Consider the following 11,572-nt stretch of genomic DNA (forward strand, 5'->3'; position numbering starts at 1 on the left):
TTAATTCCCGGCAATAATTAATTCATTCCCGGCAATAATTCATTAATTCCCGGCAATAATTAACGGGATAACTGAGGATTCCTGGGCTGAAAGGCGCCAATTCCCGGAGGTTTTGGGGTGAAATTCCCGGGATTTGGGACTTTTCCGGGGGAATTCCGGGAGAGACCCTAAAAGGGGTTTGGGGTTTGTCCTGAGAGGTGGGAATGTCCCTGCGGGGTCCCTGTGGGGTCTCTGGGAATGTCCCTGTGGGGTCCTTGTCCCTTATGGGGTCCCTGGAATGTCCCTTATAGGGTTTCTGTCCCTTACGTGTCCCCCGTGGGATCTCTGGGGGGTCGCTGTGGGGTTTCTGTCCCTTATGGGGTTTCTGTCCCTTATGGGGTCCCTGGAATGTCCCTGCAGTGTCTCTGTCCCTTGTGGGGTCCCCGGAATGTCCCCATCCCCGTCCTTGTCCCTCGCGGGTCCCTGTGGGGTCCCTGGAGGTGTCCCTGTGGGGTTTCTGTCCCTTATGTGTCCCTGAGGGGTTTCTGTCCCTTTCGGGGTCCCCGGAATGTCCCCATCCCCGTCCCTGTCCCTCCTGGGTCCCTCCGGGCTGTCCCTGCGGTGTCCTTGTCCCTTACGTGTCCCTCGCGGGTCCCTGTGGGGTTTCTGTCCCTGAGATGTCCCTCCTCCTCCTTTGTCGCTGTCCCTGTGGGGTCTCTGTGGGGTCTCTATCTCTGTGGGGTCCCTGGGATGTCCCTGTCCTTCTCTGTCCCTGTCGCTCTGGTGTCCCTGTGGTGTCCCTGCGGTGTCCCTATCCCTGTCCCTGTAGGATTCCTGTCCCTGCGGTGTCTCTCTCCCTGTCCCTGTCGCTGTCGCTGTCGCTGTCCCCCGTGTCATTGTCCCTCAGCAGCTCTTGTCCCTGGGAGGTTTCTGTCCCTCGAGTGTCCCCGCGGATGTCCCTGTGGGATCCCTGAGGTGTCCCTGCGGGTCGCTATGGGGTCCCTATTGGTGTCCCTATGGTGTCCCTATGAGGTTCCTGTCCCTGTTCCTATATCCCTGTCCCTATGGTGTCCCTATGGGGTCCCTATGGTGTCCCTGTGGGGTTCCTGTGGGGTTTCTGTCCCTGTTCCCATATCCCTGTCCCTATTGGTGTCCCTATGGTGTCCCTATGAGGTTCCTGTCCCTGTTCCCATATCCCTGTCCCTGCGGTGTCCCTGTCCCCACCCCAATTCCTATCCTTAGCCCATCTCTATCCCTGTTCCTGTTCCTGTTCCTATTCCTATTTCCATCCCTATATCCCTATATCCCTGTCTCTATATCCCTATATCTCTATCTTGCCCCTGACCCTATATCCCAACCCCAATCCCAATCCCTATATCCCTATATCTCTACATTCCTATATCCCTGTATCCCTATCCCAATCCTAATCCCTATATCCTATATCCTATATCCTATATCCCTATATCCTATATCCCTATCTTGCCCCTGACCCTATATCCCAACCCCAATCCCATCCCAATCCCTATATCCCTCTATCCCTATATCCCAATCCCATCCCAATCCCTACATCCCAATCCTGTCCCTATATCCCTATATCCTATATCCCTCTATCCCTATATGCCTCTATCCCTGTCCCTATACCCCAATCCTGTCCCTATATCCCAATCCCAAATCCCAATCCCTTCTGTCCCCAAACTCCTCCTCTCCCAGCCTCATCCCCAAATCCCACAAAAACCCCAAATTCCCAACACAAATCCCCTTTTTCCCTTTTTTTTTTCCCCTCACCACATCCTCATCGAGGGAAACAAAACCCTAAAACCCCCAAAAACCCCCAAAACCCTAAAAACCCTAAAAACCCTAAAAAAGGAAGTTTTTGCCCCAATTTTTAAGGACAGAAAACTCCATAAATAAAACTCTTTTATTGTGATAAAAACAAAGGGAAAAAATCGCTTTTTTCCCATTTTTTTACCCAAATGAGGGAAAAATTCAAATTAAAAAATCCCAGCGATGCTTTGGGTGAGTTTAGGGTTTGGATTTCTCCCATTTTTCACCCCAAAATCCCTCTGAACCTCAGAAAAATGGAATTTTGGCATTTGGGGCAAATCGGAAATATCAATTCACAGCCGGTTATTGATTAACGATTAATTAATGATTAATTAATGATTAAAAACCACCCCGGAGGTGAAGGAAAAGCCCCAAATCCGCCTGAAAATTCAGATTTTTCCCATAAAAATCCCCCAAATTCACCCGAATTTTGAGGGAAAAAATCCCAATTTCGGGTGGAAAAATTCCCGAAGGTTTTATTCCTTAAAATTCCAACCCGAAGAACAAATTTGGGAATATTTTCCTTCGACCGAAAGTGGGTTTTTTTTGGGAATAAACATCGAGGTTTGGGGTTGGGGATTAAAAAAATCATTTATTTTCTTGTTAAAACCTCCAAAATCCCAAATTTTCCATGGAAAAATCCATTTCTGCTCCGGATGGAATGATTGGAAATCGAGGTGTAAATAATTTATATTTATTTAGGATTTAAAAATAAAAATAATTTAGGAAATAAATATAATTTCAGTTCATCTCCTGCCTCGGGAAAATCAAATTTTTCAGTGTTTTTGGTCGAAAAATGGGAATAATTTGGGGAAAAATCTCTCCAAAGGATGAAATATTTGGATGTTAAATGGAGAAAAAAAAGAATATTTTGGGGAGAAACCTTCTGGAATATTCCAGCCTCTCTCGGTGAGCCCTGGGGGAGAATTTTGGGGAAAAAGGGAAATTTTGGGGTGAAAAAAGGGAATTTTGGGTGCAGTCAGTGGGGAAAAAAGGGAATTTGGGGGGAAAAAAGGGGATTTTGGGGGAAGAAAATGGAATTTTTTGGGGGGAAAAAGGAATTTTTTGGGGGAAAAGGGAATTTTGGGAAAAGGGAAATTTTGAAAAAGGGATTTTGGGGGAAAAAGGAAATTTTGGGGAAAAAAAAGGAAATTTGGAAAAAGGGAATTTTTTGGGGGAAAAAAGGGAATTTTGGGGGAAAAAAGGGAATTTTGGGGGAAAAAAAGGGGAAATTTTGGGGGAAAAAGGGAATTTTGGGATGCAGTCAGGGAAAAGGAGGAGAAAACATTCCGGGATGATTCCATCAAAAAAAACCAACAAAAATGGGATTTTAGCCACTAAAAAAGAACAAAAAAAAAAGGAATAAATTCTATTTAAAGCCGGAAATAAATGAAATCCGGGGAGGAAATAAATTCCATTTAAAGAGGAATAAAAAGCTGAAAATAAATGAAATTCGAGGAGGAAATTAATTCAGTTTAAAGAGGAATAAAAAGCTGAACTCGACTCAATCCAACATGAGAATTCCAGAAGAATTTAACCAGAAAAAAACCCAAAAATTCCAAAAAAACCGCAAAATTCCCAAAAAAACCCAACAAAAATGGGATTTCAGCCACTCAAAAAAATGAAATGAAAAGGTATAAAATTCAATTTAAAGCCGGAAATAAATGAAACTCGAGGAGGAAATTAATTCCATTTAAAGACCTGAACTCGACTCAATCCAACCTGAGAATTCCCGACGAATTTAACTGAAAAGAAACCCCAAAAAATTCAAAAAAACCAACAAAAATGGGATTTCAGCCACTCAAAACAAAAAAAGAAAATTAAAAAAAATATTTAAAAGGAATAAAATTCAATTTAAATCTGGAAATAAATTCAATTCGAGGAGGAAATAATTTCCATTTAAAGAGGAATAAAAAGCTGAACTCGACTCAATCCAACATGAGAATTCCAGAAGAATTTAACTGAAAAAAACCCCCAAAAATCCCCAAAAAACCCAACAAAAATGGGATTTCAGCCACTCAAAATTAAAAAAAAAAAAAAAAGAAAATAAAAATATTTAAAAGGAATACAATTATATTTAAATCTGGAAATAAATTCAATTCGTGGAGGAAATAATTTCCATTTAAAGAGGAATAAAAACCTGAACTCGACTCAATCCAACATGAGAATTCCCGACGAATTTAACTGAAAAAAAACCCCAAAAAACCAACAAAAATGGGATTTCAGCCACTCAAAATTTTAAAAAAAAAAGGAAATAAAATTAAATTTAAACCTGAAAATAAATTCAATTCGGGGAGGAAATTAATTCAATTTACAGTGAAATAAAAACCTGAACTCGTCTGAATCCAATATGAGAATTCCAGACGAATTTAACTGAAAAAAACCCAAAAAATCTAAAAAACCCCAAGAAAAAAGGGATTTCAGCCACTCAAAATTAAAAAAAAAAGGGAATAAAATTAAATTTAAAGCCGAAAATAATTGAAATTCGTGGAGGAAATTAATTCAATTTAAAGTGGAATAAAAACCTGAACTCGTCTCAATCCAACATGAGAATTCCTGACGAATTTAACTGAAAAAAACCCCAAAAATCCCAAAAACCCCAAATTCCCGGCGGGAATTCCTCCCGCGGCGCCTTTGGGGACAAAAGCGACCAAATGGCTTTTTTTGGCTCTTTTTTTGTGTTTTTACCTTGGAGTTGAACTTGGACTTCCGAGAGCAGCGGAAGGTTGGTTCGGCTGCAGAGGCTGCAAAATGCCAGAAATAATTACCCTAATTAGCTTAATTAGCGGCGGCGGAGAGGAGGGGAAATGGGGGAAAAAAGGGGAAAAAATAAAGGAAAAAAAATGGGGAGAAAAGGGGAATAAAGGGGAAAAAAAGGGAATAAAAATAAAAGAAAAAACAGGGGAAAAAGGGAATAAAAGGGAATAAAAGGGGAGAAAAGGGGAAAAAATAAAGGAAAAAAAAGGGGAATAAAGGGGAAAAAAAAGGAATAAAAGGGGAGAAAAGGGGAAGAAAAGGGGAAAAAAATAAAGGAAAAAAGGGAATAAAAACGGAATAAAAGGGGACGAAAAGGGGAAGAAAAGGGAAAAAAGGGGAAAAAATAATGGGAAAAATAAGGGCAAAAAAAGGGGGGAAAAGGGAATAAAAGGTGAAAAAATAAAGGAAAAAAATGGGGAAAAAAGGGGAAAAAAGGGAATAAAAGGGGAGAAAAGGGGAAGAAAAGGGGAAAAAATAAAGGAAAAAAATGGGGAAGAAAAGGGGAAGAAAAGGGGAAAAAAGGGAAAAAAGGGGAAAAATAATGGGAAAAATAAGGGCAAAAATAAGGGCAAAAAAAGGGGGAAAAAGGGAATAAAAGGTGAAAAAATAAAGGAAAAAAAATGGGGGAAAAAGGGGAATAAAGGGGAAAAAAGGGAATAAAAGGGGAGAAAAGGTGAAGAAAAGGGGAAAAATAAAGGAAAAAAAAGGGGAGAAAAGGGGAAGAAAAGGGAAAAAAAGGGGAAAAATATGGGGAAAATAATGGGAAAAATAAGGGAAAAAAAAGGGGGAAAAAGGGAATAAAAGGTGAAAAAATAAAGGAAAAAAAATGGGGAAAAAAGGGGAATAAAGGGGGGAAAAAAGGGAATAAAAGGGGAGAAAAGGGGAAGAAAAGGGGAAAAAATAAAGAAAAAAAATGGGGGGAAAAGGGAAAAAAGGGAAAAAAAAGGGGGAAAAATAAGGAGAAAAATAAGGGGAAAAATAAGGGAAAAAAGGGGGAAAAAGGGAATACAAAGGGAATAAAAAGGGGACGAAAAGGGAAGAAAAGGGAAAAAAATAATGGGAAAAATAATGGGAAAATTAAGGGGAAAAATAAGGGGAATAAAGGGGGAAAAGGGAATAAAAGGGGAAAAAATAAAGGAAAAAAGGGTAGAAAACGGGAAAAAAAGGGAAAAAAGGGGGGAAAGGACAAAAAAAAGGGAAAAAAAGGGAATAAAAGTAAAATAAAAAAGGGAAAAGGGGAAAAGGGGCAAAAAAAAGGGGAAAAAGGGGGAAAAATGAGGGGAATAAAAGGGGACTAAAAGGGAAAAAAGGGGAAAAAAAGGGAAAAAAATAATGGGAAAAATGGGGAAAAAGGGGAAAAGGGGGAAAGGGGAAAAAGAAGGGAAATAAAGGGGAAAAAAGAGATTTTTTCACTCGAAATGAAGAGAGGAGAGGAAGGGAAGAAAAGGGGAAAAAAGGGGAATAAAGGGCAAAAAAAGGGGAAAAATAGGGGAAAAAAGAGATTTTTTCACTCGAAACAAAGCGAGGAGAGGAAGGGGAAAAAGAGTAAAAAAGGGGAAAAAAAGGGGAGAAAAAAGGGGAAAAAATAAGGGAAAAAAGAGATTTTTCACTCGAAATGAAGCGAGGAGAGGAAGGGAAGATGCAGGAATTTGGGAAATTTGGGAAAGAGGCGAAAAATGAGGTTTTTATCCCGAATTTTGGGGTTTAGGAGATTTAAATTGGGGGGAAATGGGGAAAAAAAGGGAATTTAGGAGAGAGTTTGGGGAAAAAAATGGAGTTTTGGGGTTTGGGAATTGCAGCTGGGAAATGCAGAGTTGAGTTTGTTTCTGTTTCTGAATGAAATGAGTTTATTTTTATTTATTTTTATTTCTTTTTATTTCTTTTTATTTCTTTTTATTTATGTATTTCTGTTTAATTCGCATTTCTATGGATAAAATCTGTGGATTTGTGGAATAATAATTCTTGGCGTTTCTAGATTGAATTTAATCTAATTTCCACATTAGGAAAATGTTGGATTTTTTTCCTCCTTTCGAGTTTTTCTTTGGGTTTTCCAAATGATTTTCATTCCAAATTTGCTGCTCTGGAGGTTCAATTTGGATTTTATTTTATTTTATTCGGATTTTCAACATCCCCAGTGCGAAAAGGGAGCGAAAAAAATAAAAACAAACCCAAAAATTGAGGAGAAAATTGGATTTTTTGGTGTTTTTTCTGTGGGTTTTTTTGAGTGTGGAAAAAATTGTGATTTAAACTTCTTTTCCCGAGTTTTTTCTGGGAATCGCTGATGGAAAAATGAGGAATTTTTCCAGTTCAGACGAGGCCGAGTCGCTTTGATTTTTTCCCTTAAAAAAATAATCAAAAGCTGGGAAAATTTGGGGCAAAAAAAGGAGAATTTTGGGGTTTTTATTTAGGACAAAACCTGGAAAAATCGGTTTGGATTTCTCTGCCAAATCGGAATTCCGGAGGGAAAATCCTCTTTGGATCTCTCGGAGTTTGAATTTCCCCGATGGATTAAAAAAATATTAAAATTCTGCTTTTTTTCGCTCATTCTATCCCAAAAAAAAATCCCAAAAAAATAATGGAAAATGAGGTTTTTTTCCCCAATTTAATTGGGGATTTTCGAGCAGCTGCAGCAGAATTTCCTTCCCGAAACAAAACTCCAATCTTGGCGATTTTCCTGGGAATGGGAGGAGAGGAGAGTCAGGAATTTTCCCTCGGAAATAAAATAAAATAAAATCTCAGCCTTTTGGGATTTTTTTTTTTTCTCCATTTTAGGCCAAAAAAAAAAAAAGTGGGAAAAATGGGAAACAAAGAGAAAAAGGAGAAATCCTCCCTGGCCGCGGAATTCCAGGGAATTTTCCGGGAATTATTCCATTGAAATAGAATTTTTTCCCCTTTTTTCTTCAATCTCATCAACCTTTTTTTAATATTTTTAAAAATATTTTTTAAAATATTTTCCTTTTTTTAATATTTTTCCCCCTCGGGACGCGCAGGTGAGAAAAATCTGTTTTTCCACAAAATCCCAAAGCTGATTTTTCCCTTTTTTTCCCCCTTTTTCCCCTTTTTTTTTTCCTTTCCCCCTTCTTTTCCCCCTTTTCCCCTTTTTCCCTTTTCCCCTTTTTCCTTTTTTCCTTTTCCCCTTTTCCCCCTTTTTCCCTTTTCCCCCTTTTTCCTTTTTTCCCTTTTTTTCCCTTTTTTTCCCCTTTTTTTCCCCTTTTCCCCCTTTTTTTCCCTTTTTTTCCCTTTTTTCCCCTTTTTTCCGGATGGGAATTTCGGCCTGGAAAAGCCGAGGTTGGATTTAAACTCCCGAATTTCCCGAATTTCCCGAATTTCTCCATCCAGGCAGCGATTTTGGGGCAAAATTCCCATTTTTTTGGACCATTTTCCCTGGAAAATCAGAGCCAAACTCGCTTTTCCCGAAGGGGATTCATGGAAAACCTCAAATCTCCTCCTCCACCTGCGAAAATTGGGTTAAATCCTAATTTTTTGGGGTTTTTTTTAGGAGGAAAAACTGAGAATAAACACCTAAAATAAAGGGGAAATGGGAAAATTTCTTAAATCTCTACTGGGGGGAAAATATTGGGAAAAATGGGAATAAAGCTGGAAAACTCAGCGAGAAATTGGAATTTTTTTTCTCCTCGAGGATTTGGAGATAAATCTGATTTTCTCTCTTTTTTTTCCAGGCAGGAATGGGGAGAAAAAAAAATGAAAGAAATGCTTAAAAACTGATTTTTTCCCGAGATTTGCCTTCAGAAAAACGGGAAAAGGGAAAAATCCGAAACCATCTGAGCTTCGGGAGAGGAAAAATCCGATTTTTCTGCTCTGTTTTTGTGGAATTCGCAGGAATATCCCTAAAAAATCCTTTTTTCCAGGAGGAATCCGCGATCCCAAAATGAGGGAAAAAATGGGAATTTTCCTCCCAATTCCTCCATTTCGAACCCGCGCTGGGAATTCGCTGCGTTTTCCTCCTTTTATCCCCGAAATCCGCAGTTTTCGTCCCAAAAAATCCCCAAATTTCGGGAATTTCCGACCTTCGGGGGATTTTTGGGGATTTTTGGGATGAAATTTCAACTCCAGGATTTTCTCCCATTTCCCGTTTTTCCCTTTCCGCTTCTCCTTTTCCCGATTTTTAGGGATTTTTTTGGGAATTCTCAGGGAATTCTTAGGGGTTTTTTTGGGGAATTTTTTTGGGAATTTGGGAGGGAGCTTCCCTGCCTCCCTCGGAGCCCCGAAATGCCCAAAAATCCCCCAAAAATTCCCAAAAAAATCCCCAAAAAATCCCAAAAATCACATTTTTTAAAAGGAATTCCTCATTTTTCTCTCCCTTTGTTCATCTCTCCCGATCCTTTCCTGGCCCGAATTGTGATTTTTCCCTTTTTTCCTCCCCAAAATCACCTTTTCTCTCCTTTTCTCCCATTTTCTCCATTCCTCACCTTTTCCCTGATTTTTCCTCCTTCTTTTCCTTCCATTTTCCTCTAATTTTTCCCCATTTTTTCCCTTTTTTCCCCATTTTCCCCATTTTCCCCATTTTCCCCTCAATTTCTCCCATCCCCTCCCATCTCCATCCCTTCCTCCCCCATTTTCCACCCCAAAAACCCCAAAAACCCCAAATTTTCCCCACAAATTCCCAAAACCACAAACCCCAAACTCCCCAAATTCACAATAATTCGGATTTTTTCCCCATTTTCCCCTCAATTTCTCCCATCTCCATCCCTCCCTCCCTCTCTTTCCACCCCAAATCCCCAAAAACCCCAAATTTCCCCAAAACCCCAAACCCCAAACGCCCCAAATTTGGCAATAATTCGGATTTTTTCCCCCGTTTTTCGCCTCTCCCCCTCCCCGCCGCGCCTTTCCCGCTCTCTCGCAGCCTTTTCCCATAAATCTTGGCATTTTCAGGGCAGATCCCGGACGTGCAGCCCCATGTTCAGCACGCCATAAAAATCACAGCCGCAAAGGAAAGAAAAAAAAAGAAAATAAAATAAAGAAAAAAAAAAGAAATTAAATGTTGGAACATTTTGGCTTCAATTTGGGGATTTATTTTATTTTTTTTTTTCCATCCCCTTTGCCCGTCTGCAGCTCGGCGTTGGGATTTTTTTATCCCGAATTCCCATTTATTGTTATTTTTATTTCCATTTATTTTTATTTATTTGTTCGTTTCTATTCCATTTATCGATATTTTCTCCCCCGCCGGATTTTATTTCATTTATCAATTTCTTTTATTCCATTTCCTTCCATTCCATGCCGTTTTCTTTTTCCCATTTCATTCCTTTTCCCCCAATTCCATTATATTTTTTCCCAATTTCATTATATTTTTTCCAATTTCATCCCATTTTTTCCCATTTCATCCCATTTTTTCCATTCCGTTCCATTCTTTTCCCATTTTTTTCCCCATCTCATCTCAACCTCTCCCATTTTTTCCCATTTTTATTAAATTTTTTCCCATTTTATTCCATTATTTTCCCATTCCATTCCATCCCACACTGTTTTATCCCATTTTTTCCCAATTTTTTCCCCATTTTTTCCCATTTTTTCCCCATTTTTCCCCATTTTTTCCCAATCCCAAATCCCCAAAAATCAGGAATTTTCCCCGATGTTTCCTCCAGCGGCTTTTCCCCTTGAACTTGGACTTGGTAAGTTCCGAATTCCCAAATTCCTGAATTCCCAAATTCCCCGAGAATTCCCCATTTTCGGGAATTTTATTTCCCCTTTTTTGGGTTCCCAGCTCAGCCCCACCCGCCGAATTTGGGTTTTTTAAAGGATTTTTTTACCCTTTCCCAGGATTTTTTCCCCATTTTCCATGATTTTTTCCCCATTTTTCCAGGATTTTTTCCTCTTTTTCCATGATTTTTCCCCATTTTTCCAGGATTTTTCCCCCTTTTCCCAGGACTTTTCCCCATTTTCCAGGATTTTTCTCCATTTTTCCAGGACTTTTCCCATTTTTCCAGGATTTTTTCCCATTTTCCAGGATTTTTTCCCATCGGGAAGAGGATGAGGTTGGAGCAGAACAACCCCGGGAGGAGAAAAACCCCAAACCTGCAGGATTTTGGGGAATTTTGGGATTTCGGGAGCCCCGGGGAGGGTGGAGGGTTTGGAACAGGGACAGCCTGAGGAGAAAAATCCCCAAAAATCAGAATTTTCCCATTTTTCCCTCCATTCCCATGGATTTTTGGGTTCCTCCCTCCCTCCCCCTGTTCTCCTCCACCCCACAAATCGCCGATTTTCCTTATTTCCCCCAAATTTTTGGGGTTTTTTCCCCAATTTTCGGTGGTTTTTTGGGGGATTTTGGGATTGATTCCCGTTTTTCCACCCATCCTCCCCAATTTTTTGGTTTTTTTTCCCCATTTTCGGTGTTTTTTGGGGATTTTGGGATTCATTCCCGTTTTTCCACCCATCCTCCCCAATTTTTTGGTTTTTTTTCCCCATTTTCGGTGTTTTTTGGGGATTTTGGGATTCATTCCCGTTTTTCCACCCATCCTCCCCAATTTTTGGTATTTTTTCCCCAATTCTCGGTGGTTTTTGGGGGATTTTGGGATTGATTCCCGTTTTTCCACCAATCCTCCCCAATTTTTGGGGTTTTTTCCCCAATTCTCGATGTTTTTTCGGGATTTTGGGATTGATTCCCGTTTTTCCACCAATCCTCCCCAATTTTCTGGTATTTTTTCCCCAATTCTCGATGTTTTTTCGGGATTTTGGGATTGATTCCCGTTTTTCCACCAATCCTCCCCAATTCCCGGTGGATCACCAACCTCTGCGCTTCATCCCCGCCGCAGAAATCCCCAAATTTCGGGGAAAATCCAAATTTTTGGCGCACGCGGCAGGAAAACGGGGAAGGTGGAGGAACTCGGGATGAGTTTTTCCTCCAATTATTCGATTTTTGGGAAACACCTGACGACGGAGGAAATTAAAAAACACTCAACAGGTCCAAAAACACCCCAAAAAATCCAAATAAATTCATTAAAAATTAGAACTAAAGGGATTTTTTTGGGTAATTTTTTGGATTTTTTCCCACCTCCTC

General features: G+C 40.0%; 1 protein-coding gene across 1 annotated transcript in view; it reads right to left on the bottom strand.

Moving 5' to 3' along the window:
• Positions 1 to 11,572, bottom strand: part of LOC146425770 (chromobox protein homolog 5-like) — a 411,406-nt gene that overhangs the window by 31,875 nt on the left and 367,959 nt on the right. The window lies entirely within an intron of this gene.

Source organism: Lichenostomus cassidix, chromosome 29 (assembly GCF_008360975.1).
Source record: "Lichenostomus cassidix isolate B80296 chromosome 29, HeHo_3.0, whole genome shotgun sequence".
NCBI lineage: Eukaryota > Metazoa > Chordata > Aves > Passeriformes > Meliphagidae > Lichenostomus > Lichenostomus cassidix.